Source organism: Dipodomys merriami, unplaced genomic scaffold (genome assembly GCF_024711535.1).
Source record: "Dipodomys merriami isolate MVZ:Mamm:240054 unplaced genomic scaffold, mDipMer1.0.p SCAF_490, whole genome shotgun sequence".
NCBI classification, from domain to species: Eukaryota; Metazoa; Chordata; class Mammalia; order Rodentia; family Heteromyidae; genus Dipodomys; species Dipodomys merriami.
Window position 1 is genome coordinate 710585 of NW_027206058.1, and position 18505 is coordinate 729089.

The following is an 18505-nucleotide window of genomic DNA, read 5'->3' on the forward strand; positions in this document are numbered from 1 at the left end:
ACATTCCAGGAAGAGAGTATATGGAGACTTACAGTCCCATCAGAAAAGCAGATGGGACTGCAGAGTTCCTTAATTGAGGCACAGACTCTTGAAAGAGGGAGGGAACTGAGCATCTGCTTACAAGTTGGACTATCTGGTCTGGATGACAGATTTAGGGCTATTTGTATAAAATGCTTTCAGAATCAGTTAACGAAGATGATGATAGGTCCTGGAGGTGTTGCATGAAGAACATTTGAAGATACAGGGATTGTTAGCCTGGATTGTTGAGTTACCAGTCATGATATCAGATATATTGAACACTGATATCAATGTAATTTATGTGCCTGTGCTTTTGGAAGGATATATGGACAGACAGTGGCATATTCCTAGTTGTAACTACCATTTGTCTTCCTGACCCAGACCCCTCTATTTCATAGAACTGATGCTGACACCTCTCTGTGTTCTTTATTTGAACCTGACCAGGAAAAGCCTCTTCCTACAAACAGGTGTGAGTTTGTGTCCTTTCAGTGATAAAGATCCAGGTGGCTTTATACTTATACCTGAGAAAAGTGACCTTGCTGGCATGAACATTGGTGAAGTCCTAGCTGTCATGAATACCCTCCTTTGTGTGGCTGCTCGAGAGGTACATCCTGTTTTCTTCTCCATTCTTTACCTCATGCTTCTTTAAGAGTATTTGATAAGACATTTATTGTAGGGGTTTTTTGGAGGGTGGGTGGGATTGATGGTACTGAGTTTGAAATCACTGCCTCATTCCTGCTAAGCAAGTGCTCTACCACCTGAGCTGTGCCTCCTAGCCCTTTTTACTCCTGTCATTTTGAGGATAGTGTCTCAGTTTTTGCATGGTCTGGACTGAGATCCTCCTGGTGCTGGTCTCCAAAGTAACTATAGTGGCAAGAGGTACACCCAAAGCTATCCTTTAAGGTAAGATGTAGTGAACTTTTTTCTGAGTGTTCCTTGAACTACAGCTGCGATTATAGCATGATCTACCATACCTGGCTACAGTCTTAACTTTTTTAGTATTGTTTTTGCCATCACATCAGTTTTCTCTCATATGTCTAGACTATTCTGCCCATCTCTGTGTCCTCCTTAAAATTCTCACTACAAGATCATTGATATGTGCTGTCTTTCCAGTTCACCACGGATCATTCTGATCTCCATTTTTATTTCTGCCATTTTCTATAATTTCTCTTTCTCTTGTAGCACATCTAAATCCTGCATATTCTTCAATCTCTAAAAACTTCTTCAAGCTCTTACCATTCTCAGTCAAAGCCACTGGGCGAACACTTCAGGGTTCTCACAAGTTGATAGAGACAGGAGCTCAACATGCTGGAACAAAACTGAAACCTGGCTCTTCAACTGGGCCATTCAACTCTGAAATCTCACTGACTGTCCAAGAGAGTTTCCCATAATCCCTTACCACTGGGACATCAAGTACTTGACCTTTCTTCCCTTTCTCTCATCTGTGATACAGAGGAAATTGCATATACAATTAAACTTTCTAGGCCAGAGATTATTGCAGCCACTGAATTATCTTCTTGTAAAAGCAAGCATTTATGGTTATAGGGAGGGAGATAGAGTTACATTAGGAGAAAAAAAAGTAAAAATGGTCTAAATTACAGCAAGTCTGAGCTTTTTGCTCATGTCTGTTAGTTCAACAATGCCTACCCAATGCCTGTTGTGTTGGAGGCCCCATGTTAGATACAGAGGATACAATGATAGAGGAACCCAAACAAATGTGTGATTACATAGTTTTGTACATAATTCAGGCTGTCAAAGGATGAGCACAGGTCTAGGGACAGGGAATGCAACTAGGGAAAAGCATTTTGGAAAAGAATTGCTGAGCTCAGGGAAGGACTTTGAATAGGCTTAAACAAGCAAAGAGGAAGTTAGAGACATTTCAAATGGAGGGAGGTACACCTACAATGGGCCTGTGATAAATGGGAAGGAACAGGTTACTAAAAAGGGGATGATAATGGGTAGATTCTGAACACGAGGTATTCATGGTTTTATTGGCCTTAAGGTGGTAAGACCTAGTTGCTCTCTCAATATAGAAATTGTGGCTAAATTGAGCTGCAGAGTTGAGGGATAGCGCCCAGGCCTAGAGTTCAAGCCCCACAACCAGACCCAAAAAAAAGAAAGAAAGAAATTGTGGCTAAAGATTTGTAACCAGTAACGAACAGGAAGTCATGATTGGGGACTGCCTCACATCAGTCATGGGCATCTTGAGCAAATCTACAAGGAAGGTAACCAGTACAGTAGGAAGGAGTATCAGGAAGAAATTCTGGCAGAGAAAGGGAAAGAACTAAAAAAAAAAAAAAAAAGAAAGGGAAAGAACTTAAAGAGGGCCAGAGTTTGCAGAGCCTGAGTTTCAGTGGAGGGGCTTTGCTCTCCAAGTGGTAACTGGGGAGTGATCCAATAGAGACAGTAGAATGGGACTGAAGGAAAAGCAAAGCCACAGCATGAAGGGACCATTTCAAAATGTGGTTCACATACAAAAGAATAGATATGGAGGGACAATAAGTGAAAACAACTCTCTGTAGTATCATTCTTAAGTGTGTGTTCACAGGTTCCTTGTTTTCCCTTCTAGTTATCCCTGTACAATGTGTTGGTTATTGCTTGGTTTTTTTTTTTTCACCTTGATAGCATACAATCTTCTGTGAAATATTTGATTTGTTTAACAATGTTTTGGAGTTTCATTCATGTGTTGTCACTTGTATTCACTGGTGTACCACAATAGTCTCTTTATGGCATACCATAATTATCTGCTTAACTTGGCGAGGCATATGGGTTGATTCTAGTTTAGAGGAATTAATTACAGACAGTGCTAATATTAGCATATTTCATAGTTTTTTGTTTTGTTTTGTTTTATTGGTTGTGGGGCTTGAACTCTGGGCTTGGGTGCTGTCCCTCAGCTCTTCAACTCAAGGCTAGCACTCTAACATGTGAGCCACAGTGCCACTTCTGGTTTTCTGGTGGTTTATTGGAGATAAGAGTCTCACAGCCTTTCCTGCCTGGCCTGGCTTTGAACCACAATTCTCAGATCTCAGCCTCCTGAGTAGGTAGGGTAATAGGTGTAAGCCACCAGCATTTGGCACTTCATAGTTCTTCTTCTTCTTCTTTTTCTTTTTTTGGTGGTCGTGGGGCTTGAACTCTGGGCTTGGGCACTGTCCCTGTGATCTTCAGCTCAAGGGGAGCACTACCACTTGAGCCACAGTGCCACTTCTGGTTTTCTGATGATTTATTGGAGATAAGAGTCTAACGACTTTTCTGCCCAGGCTGGCTTTGAATTGCGATCTTCAGATCTCATCCTCCTCAGTATCTAGGATTATAGGCCTGAGCCACTGATGCCCGGCTACTTATAATTCTTCTTCTTCTTCTTCTTTATTTTTTTTGTATGTCGTTCATAGGGCCTGAACTCTGGGTCTGGGTGCTGACACTCAGCTCTTCAGCTGTAGACTAGCACTCTACCACTTGAGTCTCAGCCCTACTTCCAGATTTTTCTGCTTATGTGGTGCTGAGGAATCGAACTGAGGGCCTCAAGCATGCAAGGCAAGCACTCTACCACTGAGCCACCTTCCCAGTTCCAACTTCATAATTCTTATGTGACAGACCCTCTGGAGGTTAGATGCCCCTTCAGAGAAAGTCCAAAGAACAAAGATGACAAAGAGTTACAAAAAGATCATGAATTATTTTCAAGTAGGTTTTTAAAATAAAATAAAAAAGTGAGAAAATCCCATCTTCCCTTCCAATATATAGGCACAATTTTTTTTTCAGGTACACAAAAATCAGACACAAATTGAATGGACATTTCTAAAGTTTGGGCTCATTAGTATACAGGTTCATCTTCAACAGACATCTCTAAGCATTTTCAATGGTAGGAAGATTACAAGCTACTTGGCTACTTCTTTCATTTAGAAATTCTAAATTCTGTAGTCATTTAGTCAATTCTCCTAACTTAAAATATTATGTTTTCTAAAAACATCCTTCTTATAGAGAGATTCCACACAGTGGTCCAATTTCAATCCTTTGTAAATTACGCTTTTAAAAATTAAAGGTTGGGCTGGGAATGTGGCTTTGTGCTAGAGTGCTTGCCTAGCATCCAGGAAGCCTGCGATTTGATTCCTCATTACCACATATATAGAAAAAGCCAGAAATGGTGGTGTGGCTCAAGTGGTAGAGTGCTAGCCATGAGCAAAAGAAGCTGTGGGACAGTGCCCAGGTCCTGAGTTCAAGCCCCAGGACTGGCAAAAGTAAAAATTTTTAAAAAAATTAAAGGTTTCACCAGGTGCTAGATTACAGCTAATCAGATAGCTGAGATCCAAGCCAGTATGGGCAGGAAAGAATATAATAATTTTTTTTTTTGGATCCGGTCATGGGGCCTGAACTCTGGGCCTGGGTGCTGTCCCTCAGCTCTTCAACTGAAGACTAGCGCTCTACCACTTGAGCCACAGTGCCACTCCCGGCTTTTTTCTTTTTGCTTATGTGGTGCTGAGGAATCGAACTCAGGGACTCATGCATGCAAGGCAAACGCTCTACCACTGAGCCACCTTCCCAGCCCAGAATATAATAATTTTTTTTATCTCCAATTAACCACATCTTTTCCCCCCACTCCCCAGAAACGCCAGAAGTGGAGATGTGGTTCAAGTAGTAGCCTCAAGCAAAAAAGCTGAGGGACAGCACTCAGGTCTTTAGCTCATGCTCCAGAACTGCCATCAAAAGAACAAATAAATGCTTCTGTTCTTTTTAGTGATATATATTTACCATTTAAAAACAATATGTAGCTCCTAGTTCTTCAAGTACCTTGACACTGGTCTTTAGCCTGAAATTAGACATACTTTTCCAAAAATGAAGAGCTAACATTTAGTGAGATCACTGCCCCCAGTCACACAATATCAGTGATATCACAAGCAATACTGTTTTTGTTGTTGTTATTGTTGTTTAAACCTAATAAAGAGGTCACATGACTATAGCATAACAATTTTTGATGTTCGAATTTATATTTTCATTTTCAAATGAATTGCTCGAAAATGTGATTTTCCTATTGTCCTTTAATGTTGGATTATCTTTATTTTTTCCATATTTTATTATCAATTTATGGTACATGGTAGATTTATTTTGACATGTCCATATACTCATACAATGTGGGGGCTGGGAAGGTGGCTCAGTGGTAGATTGCTTGCGTTGCATGCATGAGGCCCTGGATTTGATTCCTCAGCACCACATAAGCAGAAAAAGCCAGATGTGGCGTTGTGGCACAAGAAGTAGAGAGCTAGCCTTGAGCTGAAGAGCTGAGGAACAGCGCCCAGGCCCAGAGTGCAGGCCCTATGACTGACAAAAACAAAACAAAATAAAACTCATGCAATGTACCTTGATCAAACTCACACCTTCTTTTCAACTCTCCCTCAACTCTGCTAGCGAGAGATTTGATTGAAGACTCAGGAGAAGGGCCCAGAGACAGAAGATTCATTACGAGAAAGAGATGAACAATAGGGTGGGCGTCTTGGGGTGCAGAAGATGTCTTGTGGAGCAAAAAGAGTATTTATAGGTTCCACAAAACTGCAGAGCAATAGGGAAGTTTTCCTAACACCATTTTTCTTGGTTCAATTCTGGATTGAAAGCTCTTTCATAACTTTGCCCCATACACATAGTATTTTTTTGTTTTTGCTTTGCCAGTGACCACTGCTTCTATAGAGATATTTCCTGCCCAAGTTCGGGGAACACCTTATTTGGACATTTCCTGTTTGTCTGTTTCTTTGTAGTGTGAGCTGATGATGCTCAGTGAGGCACCAGGGGAAGTTGTCTCTGTGCTTTTTTCTGTTCTGATCTGTGCAAAGTAGCCTGTTCTCCTGGTGCTATCTGCAACTGAAGAGCAAAGATCTGGAGCCAAAGATCTTACTGTGGACATTATAGAAAAAATGTGAGTATCAATACACAATCCATGAAAACAGATAATTATAACTCATGCATCAAGGATGTATATGGCTAATTTCAGTTCAGATCTATAGTTATTTCTGCTTTTGTTTTTGTTATTTGGAAGGTTTTGTTTTGTTGAGACCATATCTCACTATGTAGCTGATGAATGTCCTGAACTTGTGACTCTCTTGCCTCAGCCTCTCAAGTGCTGAAATTACATGCCTGTGTCACCACCTTGTTCAGCTTATTTTTGTCTTTTTTTGTGCCATTTCTGGGTCTTGAACCTAGGGCCTGATTGCTGAACTTTATTACCTAAGGCTAGTGCTCTACTTGAGCCACAGCACCCCTTCCAGGTCTTTTGCTGGTTAATTGGAGATGAGAGTCAAGTTGGCATAGAACCCCAGTCCTCATATCTCAGTCTCCTGAGTATCTAGGATTACATGCATTAGTCACCAGTGCCTAGCCTTCTTATCTTTTTTTTTTTTTTGTGGGGGGAGGGAGGTGCCAGTACTTGAACTTAGGGCCTAGGCACTTTCCCTTAGCTTTTTTGCTCAAGATGAGGACTCTGACACTTGACACAGTTCCACTTCTGGCTTTTTGCTTGTTAGCTAGAGATAGAGTCTCATGGACTTTCCTGCCTGGGCTGCCTTCAAACTTTGATCCTCAGATCTTAGCCTGCTGAGTAGCTAGGATTACAGTTATGAGCCATTAGCACTAGTGTTTTTATTTAGAATTTGGTCCTTCTACTGCCTAGTCATTCTCTTTGCAATCATACAGCACTCTTAAATGATATTATTCCATGTCAGGGGAGTCTTCCATCTCTGTTAATCATCACCCAGAAAAGAAAGTATTGAGTCTTTAAAATCTATGACTTTTATAAGTCACTGAAAATATTGATACTTGTTTCCTGTAAATCGACCGAAAATTGTATGAAATCCAACAGATGGTGAGAAATTGACTGTTCACTTCTGCCAAATTTGGTCTCAGCAATTATGACAAAATGCTTAGAGTTCTGGATCAGGCCACTTAGGCCTTGGCTTTAGATCAGAACCCTTGATTCATGGACACATTGTAAACTAAAGGAAAGGGAAGGGTAAGAGCTGACTCATTTGGTCATTTTTTCTTATTTTTCCCTTTTCCTTCCCCCCTCCCTTTTCTTTTCCCCTTTTCCTTTTCCCTTACCCTCTCCCTTTCTCTTTCACTCCTTCACAGTACTGGTATTTGAATTCAGGGCTTTGTGTTTGCTAAGCATGTATAAGTCAGCCACACCCCTTTTTTTACTTAACTTATTTTTCAAATAGAGTATTACATTTATGTCTGTGCCAGCTTGGACGGCAATTTTCCTATTTGTACTTCCCAAATATCTGGAACTACAAATATATAATCATATGTTCAGATTTTTATTGGTTGAAATGTGGTTGCTCAAGATGAGTTCTCTGAAACTTCTTGTCTAGGCTGACCTTAAACTGGAGTCCTCCCAAGTAGCTAGGACTACAGGCAGCACCACTTCTTTTTAGATAAGTTTTCACTGTGTAGCCCATACTGGCCTTGAACTTGCTGTCTACCCAGACTGCGCTTGAATTCTCAGTTCTTCCTCAGCCTTCTGTGTGCTGGGATCAGATATAACTTAGAGTGATATCTCCACTTCATTGAAAAGCAACACAAAAAATCACCTTAAACTTAACTATCACTCATACCAACTACTGAAGTTTTCACTGCTTTTCCCTTTCAGAGGTAATTAGATTGACATTGTTCATTAGGATGATGCTTAATGTTCTTGTGATCTGCTGTTCCCTTCTCCCTGTTTTGGTAGTCAGCTTCTATAGCCCTCCCTAGCTTTGCCCTTGGTAATAATGTAGTAAATGATGTTTTTACCATATAAAATATTAACTACTTTATGTTTTGATAGATATGTGACAGTTTCTGGTAAGCATGAGAGTGATTTTGGAATCCCTTTTGTCACAGTATAGTGGAAAAAACATAGTAGAAAAACTGTGTAAGGCTGGGAAGGTGGCTCAGTGGTAGAGCACTTGCCTTGCATGCATGAGGCCATGGGTTCGATTACTCAGCACCACATAAGCAAAAAGAAAAAAATAGCCAGAAGTGGCGCTGTGTCTCAAGTGGTAGAGTGTTAGCCTTGAGCTGAAGAGCTGAGGGACAGAGCCCAGGCCCAGAGTTCAGGCCCCACGACCAGACTCCCCCCCCCCCCAAAAAAAAAGAAAAACTGTGTAATTCAGTGTTTTCCATGGCAGCTCATGAACTGGTAAGGAGAAGTGGCTATTTTCAATAACCAGGAGGGGGCTGGTGGAAATACCAGCATGTGCAGTGAATACTGAGTACTTCCTTCATCTTCCTTTAGGTCATCTTTCTCCTAGACTTCTGTTCTTTGGACATTTCACAATGTACTCTCTTGAGAGAGTTCAGTACCTTAACAGAGCTGTTGAAGAAGCTCTACAATGACCCTGAAGGAGGACTGAGCAAGGTAACTTCAGTTGGCCCTGAACCTATTTTGCTTCCTCTCTTCAGAGAGATATGACTCTACCATATAAAACCTACTGGACTACAGATATATACAAATAAGTTGCCTCTAGAAGCTTTATTGGTATTTTTGCCAACAGGGATAGTAAATATCATCTTGATTTGTCATTAGCACAAGAAAGGAGGCCAAAAAGCTGTATATCCAATCATTTTATCCAATCATTTATCCAATCATTTTAGGTTATATTAAGTTACATAAAATCTATGTAAATAAAGGCTGAAACTTTTGTCTAGCCAGGTGCTTGTAGCTCATACCTGTAATACTAACTACTCAGGAGTTGAGATCTGAGGATTTCAATTTGAAGCCAGTGCAGGCAGGAAAGCCTGTGAGATTCTTATTTCCAAATAACCAGTTGGGGGGGAGGGGGGCTAATGAGGAGGGGTAGGCTTGAGCTGTGGCTGAAGTGGTGGAGTGCTAGTCTTGAATGAAAAAGCTCAGGGAGAGCACCAAGACCCTGAGTTCAAGCCCCATGACAGGCACACACACACAAAAAATGAAGTCTAAAAAAGAAAATGTACATGGAAAGACAAATAAGAAGGTTTAGTATTTAAAAGAATTATCTCCCACACTTAATTTTTATTATATAAGATTTGTTCACAGTCTTTTTGAGTTTCATAACTGCCTGATGGTAATAGAAAGGGCATGTACATTTAGCAGATCTTTTTTATTTTCTCATTTTGTTTTTTGGTGTAAGACTGGAACTCAAACTTAGTACCTGTTGCTTTGGCTCATTGGGTAGTGCACTACCAACCAACTAATCCATGCCTCCAAACCTGATGTTTTTGTTGGTTGTGGGGCTTAAACTGAGCCTGGGCACTGTTCCTGAGCTTTTCAGCTCAAAGCCAGTGCTCTACCACTTGAGCCACAGCATCCAATCTTAATCGGTTTTTTTTTGCCAGTATTGGGGCTTGAATTCTGAGCCAGGGCACTATCCCTTAGCTCCTTTTTCTCAAGACTAGCATTCTACCACTTGACCTATTTCTGGCTTCTAATTACAGATAAGACTTTCCTGACAAAGCTGACTTCAAACTGCAATCCTCAGATCTCAGTCTCCTGGGTAACTAGGATTAGAATCATGAGCTAAAAAGAAAACTTTATTTTTTAGAGGAAAAAAAGAGTGGTCTTAGACATGCCAAGGTCCTAAGTAAAAATGTGAGCTCTTTAAACTTTTAATTCAGTGTTTTTCTCCAGTGGAATTCATACTAATACTTATTTTTAAAAATAGTTGTGTCACTGCTAAAAGATAAAAGCATGAGTCCCTAAAGTATAATCCTAATGCACTTCTGCTGAGTGATAGATGTCTATTGATCTCTGCGTAGACAGGAAAATCAGATTAGCCTGTATAAAATTTCATCAGGGCTGTCAAAGCCTGTGATCTACAGCACTGATAGTTTATTTTGACAGTTGGTTGTGTAGTAATATCTGGAATTTTCTCTTACTCATTTGTCTGCCTAGCTGGATGTTGAGACCTGGCAGCAGGAACAGCCTGTGGTATTACATATATGGTCCAAGAAATCTGCCCATAACTATGAAAATAACTGCCATGAAGTATCTGTCTTTGTTAGCCCAAGGGCAACCTATTTTGAAGTGGAATTTGATGAGAGGTGTGAAACCGAAAAGCGCTAAGACTCACATGTTTTTTCTTCCAAGCAATAGTGGATCAAAAACAAGAGAAAGAATATAATAGAGATTATGCCTTCACAGGTATGATTATCTGGAATTTACAGACTCTAGAGGTGGGAAGACACACTGACACAAAGTTGGTACTTATAAGTGGCCTAAGGTAAGTCATATTCCCCAAACAAGGTAAATAAGTACTTCTGTAGCAATTCTTGTCCTTTTTCCAACTTTAGAGCAATAATGGTATGGTGTGTAGAAAGAGAAGGACTAGCTAGGCTCTGGTGGCTCATGGTCATATTGTTCAAAATCCTAGCTACTCAGCAGGTTGATATTTGAGGAATAGGATTTAAAGCTAGCCTAGGTAGACAAATCTAAGAGAGCCCTATCTCAACCAGCAAAAAGCCAGAGTGGAGACATGGCTTGAATGGTACAATGACAGCCATGAGCAAAATAGCTGAAAAATACTCAAAGCTCTAAGTACAAACCTTAATACTGGCACATTTCTAGAATGTAACCACACCCATATTTCTAAGGGTTGCTTTGATACTCTACTTGTAGAAAGGAACAGTTACACTAGAGATTATGTAGCCCACAAAAGCTAAAAATTTAACTATCTGGCTCTTCATAGGAAATTTGCTAATACCAATGTTGTCCAGAATAAATTAAAGAGCTGTTAATCTCTGAGTTCAGAAGGGCCAGTGGATCCAAGAGAAAGACTTAAACCATGGTGAAAGCTAGGAGCCCGGCTGACAGATCTGTTTAATATCTGGGCTGCAGCCTGCTTCAGACTGTTTACTTCTCTCTCCTATCAAGGGTCTTGGTTGAGAACAAAGAACTGAGTCAGTGATCACTGGTTGAGCAGATAGTCACTTGAGTTTTAGAAAGCTGAGCAGCAGTTTTCTACTAATTCTGCTTTCTAAATGTAGTTGTGAGTTTTGTGTTTTGGTATCATCTGTGTACATTTCTCTCTTAATCATTTTGAACTTATAGAAATGGAGACCGCTTTTAAGATTTTTTTGAGTCACAAAGAATATACTTAACTGCTGAGTTGTTGCCTCCTTCCATCTTGTTGACCACATGACTTTTTTTTCTCTCTAGAACGTGACGTTTAAGGATGGTGCTCTTTCATTCTGACAGCAGTAATAATGAATGGGGCTACAAATTCACCGTCACTGCCTATGGCCTGCCTGATGTTGCCGTGTCTTGTGGGTTAGACTTGCAACTCCTTGTTTCTCGACTAATGGTCCGCCTTGACTCCCAGTGCATGGCACTCAACTCTGTGCATCGTAAGTTCACAGTCTTGTCCCTTCCTTTTTCATTACAACTGTGTTGAAGAGCAAGGTAGGAACTCTTTCTCATAGGTGGTCTCCACATCACGAAAGAGCAAGGTATTAATAATGTTTCTTTTTAGTTTTCTTTAAACCAAATCAAAACAGTTTACCCACTGGGCACCATTGGGAAGTTTCTTGACTCAGGCTTTGGCCCTATCACAAAGTACGCTGTGGATGCCCTCTGTGGAGGACAATTGGGGAATTGCTGTTTATAGCAGCAGCATAGTCATTTTTAGAGATTTAAGTATACTCCAAGTAGATGGTAGAAATATAGTCATTTAATTGTTGTTTAAGTGAAATTTATGTGAACATAAATAGGTATGTGAATATATGTATTATCGTAAAATACATTAATCAACTTCGTATCATTTGTTCCAAGGGATAGATTCATAGAATAAATCTTTTGGAGTATTTTATATCTATATAATTTTTTAAACATTTTTCTGATTGTAAAATCAAATATCATTCATCCTAAATGGTCATTTTCTGTTAGGATTTTAAAAAGAGTTAGCTAAGGAAGAACAGCAGCATGTACGTGGTATTCAGGTAAGGAGTAGGTTTATTCATCATTCCAGCTGACACCAGACCATCTTGGTCCTCAACGTGGTGGGGAAAGGCCTGGGAAAGAGAGCTTGAAGAGCTGAGAAAGAGAGAGAAAAGAGCTAGAAAAGAGCTAGAAAAGAGCTAGAATAGAGACCATCTGGGAAAGGTGGGAAAGAGAGAGCGAGGAAAGAGAAGAGACCTGGGAAAGAGAAGAGAAGGAAAGAGATGAGAAAGAGCTATAAAAGAGCAGAGAAAGGTCATCTGGGCCTGAGCTAGACCTTATCTAAGTTATGGGCGGAGAAATTTGTGGCCACATCAAATTCAGATGTCACCTCAGCAGATGCAGATGTGACCTCTTCCATTTGTGCCAGTTGCCTAGATAACGCAAGTACTGGGTACAAAATTTGCTGCGAGGAGGGTGGAGTCTGCTTGCCATCTAGGAGCAGACCTTACACTTTCCAAAGCCTGTGTGTCTAATTTCCCTTAGTTTCTTTTTTAAAAAATTTTATTGTGAAAATACTGTACAGAGGAGTTAAAATTACATTGGCAAGGCAATTAGTACATTTCTTATCAAGCATTGCTGCTACCTCCTTTGTTTCCCCTTCCCATCCTTCTACCTTCCCTACCCTGCCAAAGTTGGAAAGTTCGTTTTTCAACATAAGGATTTGTCCAACTCATTGTTGTAATAGGTCCACCTATATCAGTATTTAAACGGTTTGTTTTTGCCCTTCCACTCCACAAATTATAACAACATCAAATACAATGAAAGCAGGGATTATACCGTGGGGGACAGACATACAAAGCAACAAAGAAATCATCTTATAAATATGTTAAATACAATTGCAAGAAAGAAAAAAAAAACATTTGACTACTTATCTTGGGGTTCATTTCATCTAGCATCAACTTATCTGACCTTTTCTTCTTGTCTCAGACATAAACTAGTAGTTCATAAACTGACAAATAAATGTAAGGAAGCCAACAAAAAAAATCAGTTCCTCTCATCTGATGATGCCTCTACAACAATGAGGAAAGAGTTCATCCTGCTAAGGAACTATGATAGGATATCAAAAAGAGAATTCATTCTTCTAGGTCTTCCCTATTTTTTCAATGTAACTTAAATGATGTAAAACACAATATACCGCTCATCAGTTTTGCACATTTTTATATGGACTTCACCTCAGTCTACAACATTCCTTCATTATTCTGTTCCTGATATTTTTACACTACCAAGACATAAGAACATTTTCATACAATTTTTATTATAAAAAAACTGTACAGAGGTGTCACATTTATGGGAGCAAATAATGAGTACATTTCTTAACAAGCATTGTTCCCTCTTCCCACCATCCCTTCCCTCCCACCTCCACAAATACGCTCCCCTCCCCCCTCCCCCTGACTAAATTGTAAAGTTCATTTTTCAACAGAGTGTCTTGTGCATCTCATTGTTACAATGAGTTAACCTGTATCCCTATTTAACCATTTTGTATTTCCCTTCCCCTCACCAAATTAGAGAAACATATACACAGGATGTAGGTGTACCAACTTCAAATACAATGAAAACAGGGGTTATAGCGTGGGGGAGGAACATATACAGAAAGAAAAAAAAATCACATTGCACATCATAAGTACGTTAGAAACAATAACAAGAAAGAAAAAACATACTTGTGTCCCTGTCTTAGGGTTCATTTCCCTTAATATCATCTTATCTGCTCATATGCACATAGCTTTTGACTTATTCTGCTTATCTCAGACATATATTAGTTATTGAAAATAAGGGAAACCACGGGACCTATGTTTCTTTGGACTTGGCTTACTTCACTTAATAAATTTTTTTCCAAGACTTTCCAATTCCTAACAAATTGGGTGATACTATTCTTTCTGATGGAGGCATAGCATTCCATTGTTTATATACACCCACATTTTCTTGATCCATTCATCTACTGAGGGGCATCAGGGTTGGCTCTATATCAGCTATTGTAAATAATGCTGCAGTAAACATAGCTGTGCTGGTAGTTTTAGTATGGTCTTGTTTGTGATCATTCGGGTAAATGCCCATAAGTGGGATTGCTGGGTCATAGGAAAGCTTCATATGGAGTCTTTTGAAGAGCCTCCATACTGCTTTCCAAAGTGGTTGAACAAGTTTACACACCCACCAAGAATGCACTAGAGTTCCCTGTGGCCAGATACTCTCCAGCATCTGTTGTTGCAAAAATATGGAACATTTCACTAATTTGCATGTCAACCTTGCTCAGGGGCCATGCTAATCTTCTCTGTATTGTTCCAATTTTAGCGTATTTGCTGCCTAATTGAGCACAGAACATTTTTTATATATAAAGTGTAATTGATTTTCTTAAACTAGACAATTCAAAAAAAAGTAAGTTCAAAAGAATTCTTGTGAAATTTTAGAAGCATGTATTTCTTTTTTTTTTTTTGTTAGCAATACAACAAACTGTTAGTACCATGCATTTCTTACATAAGCACACATTTAAGAATAAAGTCAAGACTGGCATGTCAAAAACAAAATAATTCCAGATATTTGTTGTTCAAGAGATGTGTAGGAGGAGGAATTCAATTGTTCTATACAAGGCACCTGTCATAATGAACACTGCAGCAAGTGTTAAGGTTGTTAAAAGTTTTAAATTTTAAATGTATTTAATTTTGGGAATTTGCATATATATGCCAAAATTAGGACTGTTTGGCAGGTGATAAACTTTTCTATAAAGTATTTAAGGTTTATGGTAGCAGACATATGGTACTAATTATGTACATTTCAGAGTTTATAGAAACATTACCAATAAGAAGTTGCAAAGTCTTTGCGTAAAGAAGCAGAGTGAAGAGTTAAGACTTTGTTAACTAGATAGTTTCTGTTTAATTTTTAGGGCTTCCTTACTTTACATGTTAGTGAGGAACAAATGATGATATAAGCCATATACAAATGATGAGATGAGCCATAAAAAGTAATCTTAGTGGGTAATTTTAAAGACTACTCATAGCCTATAAAACTCTTTTTAAGGGGCTGGGAAGGTGGCTCAGTGGTAAAGCGCTTGCCTTGCATGCTTGAGACCCTGGGTTCGATTCCTCAACACCCATAAACAAAAAACAAGCTGGAAGTGGTGATGTGGCTCAAGTGGTAGAGTGCTAGCCGTGAGCTGAAGAGCTGAGGGGCAGCGCCCAGGCTCAGACTCCAGGGCCACGACCAGACCCAAAATAAAAACCAAAACAAAATCCTCTTTTTAAACATCATAATCTTAGCCAGTTTTAAATGTACAGGAATATGAGAAAGTAGTAAAATCTAATATGTAGAACACTGGTAATTGTTTGTTTTTTTATTTGATTAATCATTAATATTTAATTGTCCATTTTCTTTATTTGTTGCATTGTTTTCCTTTTTGTAATATAATACAACTTTTTATAAGTCGTCCTCAGGAGGTACTTTGAGAAGCTTACTGGGATGGCCAAAGCATTTTTTATAGGTGCATGTGAGTTTACAAAGAAGAAAATTAAGAACAAATTATTTATTAAAAAAATTATCAAGTACAGTCTGAATTAGGAGGGATGATAAAGGTCCACACCCAAAATCTTAGCCTTCGTCTGAAGCGGCGGTATTACAGAGTTGAGACCACAAAAGTGAGAGACTGTTTTTGTGTTTTTTGTTTTTGTCAGTCTTGAGGCTTGAACTCTGGGCCAGAGCGCTGTCCCTGCACTCTTCAGCTCAAGGCTGGCACGCTATCCCTTGAGCCACAGCACCACTTCTGGTTTTCTAGTGGTTTATTAGAGATAAGATTCTCACGGACTTTCCTGCCTGGGCTGGCTTTCAACCGGGATCCTCAGAACTCAGCCTCCTGCATAGCTACGGTTACAGTCCTGAGCCACCGGCACCCAGCAGTGTTTTGTTGATTTTTATTTTGTTGGTCATGGGGCTTGAACTCTGGGTCCTGGGTGCTGTCCCTCAGCTCAAGGCTAGCGGTACCATTTGAGCCTTCGTCTTTTTCTACTTCTGTAGTGCTGAGGAATCAAACCCAGGGCCCCATGCATGCAAGGCAAGCACTCTCCCATTGAGCCACCTTCCCAGCTCCAGAAAGACTGTGCTTTAAAAAATCATCTAAACAATATTTGCTTTCTGCTTTGGGTTATATAATGAAATATATGAATATCTTTTTATATTTTTGTGAATTGTCATACTTCTAAATTTATGCTAACTTGAGCCACTTTATCCTTTTCAAAGTCATGAAATATCTCTGAGACTGTTCTTCTGGGAAGATTATATTTGCACTTATAATTTCTTCTGAGTCATTTTTATTTTTTTATTGTGAAAAAACTGTACAGAGGGATTACAATTACATGGGCAAGATAATGAGTATATTTCTTATCAAGCATTGTAGCCTCCTCCTATATTTCCCCTTCCCATCCATTCCAAGCCTCCCCCCCACCCAATCCTCCCCCCACCCCCTACCAAAGTTGTAAAGTTCGTTTTCGACATGACAACTTGTACTTCTCATTGTTGCAACGGGTCCACCTGTATCCTTATTTAAACGACTTGTTTTTCCCCTTCCCTTCCACAAATTATAACAACATCAAATACAGTGAAAGCAGGGGTTATAATGTGGGAGAGAGACATACAAAGCAACAAGGAAATAATCATATAAATGCGTTAGAAACAAATGAATGAAAGAAAAAAAAACATTTAAATACGTATCTTAGGGTTCATTTTCCTAACATCACCTTTTCTGACCTTTTCTGCTTGACTCATACATATACTAACTATTGCAAATGAGGGAAACCATGGGACCTATGTTTCTTTGGGCTTGGCTTACTTCACTTAATATAATTTTTTCGAAGTCTTTCCAGGCCCATATCAAGCATTGAAATAGAAACAGCAATAAGAGACCTTCCATCTAAGAAAAGTCCAGGACCAGATGGTTTTGCAGCGGAATTCTACAAGGCCATCAAAGCAGAGCTCACACCAATACTCCTCCAACTCTTCAATGAAATTGAAAGAGAAAGTTCACTACTGAACACATTCTATGAAGCCATCATAATCCTCATCCTAAAACCAGGCAGGGAATCATCATTTTTATTTTTTATCAAAATCATTTTATATGTTATATTGATGGGTTATCATACATCAGATACCTTCAAATGTACATGAAGAGTCTAAAGATAGCAGTATGAATATTCTCATACAGCTCTTGTTTATCTGTTATGTACTTTCAGTGTTATTGTACTTCTCTCTTTCACCCTTTTTCATTCATAGTCTTTCTCTTTCAGGCTCCATGTCTGCTACTTAGAATTTCAGCTGGTCTATTATCCTTCAGGATCCACTGGTTTTGTGGGAACATGATAGGGACCAACAGTTTCCCTTGCAGTTTTTAACAATTATAAGATTGGCGTGATATTATTCTTTGCCATTCTAAATGGCAAAACAACAGATCTAGGAATTCCTTTTCACTTTTCTTCTGTTATAAATTTTATCTCATAGGAATCATTGGGATAGGTAAGATATTTTGACTTGAGACCTAAAAGTTCTTTTTCTTTTACAAAAAACCTTTGTCTTTGATTATCAGTAAGTAACTACATGTAATGAAAACAAAACTATCCTATTGTAAGCAGACCGAAGTTGTTCACGGGGATGAAAAACAAGGTAATGGGGCAAGTGAGAACAAAGGATACCCATCATAGAGCACAGCTCCTCAGAGCAGTTTAACATGTACACTTTGTGAGAATGACAATGTGCTGGGAACTATTGATTAAATCACTGAACACTGATTTATATATATGTACATGTATTTGCATATGTATATTTATTTATATATGCATATATGTATGTATATGCCCTTATATATGTACACATGTATGTTACTATACACACAAATTCACACATACATATACACATGTATACATGCACACATGGAGAAAGACACATATTTACAGCCAACACAAGTTTCACTAGTTGTTGACTATGCCTTAGATGGAATGCTTGGAACAAAATATGTTGAAAATGTATTTGTCTCCATGAGTTCTTTTACCACTCCTCTTATCTCTTACAACTGGTAGGTTTTGACAGATTCGACTTGCAAAATGCAGTACAAGTCACTTAGGAATCTCAGTAAGTAAAGAATATATGGTGTCTCCCAGCTCCCTACAGAATGCTTGCTCTTATAGACACTCTTAACAACCAAAGTAGCAGGAAAATATCTCATTGTTGCAATAGGTCCACCTATATCCCTAGTTAAATGATTTTTTTCCCTTCCCCTCCACAAATTATACCTACATCAATACAGTGAAAGCAGGGGTTATACCGTGGGGGAGGAACATACAAAGCAACATAGAAATCATCTTATAAAAATGTTAAAAACAATTTCATGAAAGGCAAAAAAACATTTGAATACTTATCTTGGGCTTCATTCCCCTAACATCAAGTTATCTGACCTTTTCTGCTTGACTCAGACATATACTAGTTATTGCAAATAAGGAAAACCATGAGACCTATGTTTCTTTGGGCCTGGCTTACTTCACTTAATATAATTTTTTCCAAGTCTTACCATTTCCTAACAAATGG

General features: G+C 39.0%; 1 long non-coding RNA gene and 1 other non-coding gene across 2 annotated transcripts in view; both read right to left on the bottom strand.

Annotated features, from left to right (window-relative positions):
• LOC138809323 (uncharacterized) overlaps nt 1-18505 on the bottom strand; it is a 100620-nt gene that overhangs the window by 13708 nt on the left and 68407 nt on the right. The window lies entirely within an intron of this gene.
• LOC138809324 (U6 spliceosomal RNA) lies at nt 14154-14260 on the bottom strand. Its single transcript, XR_011366808.1, has one exon. It is a non-coding gene; the product is annotated as a U6 spliceosomal RNA (small nuclear RNA).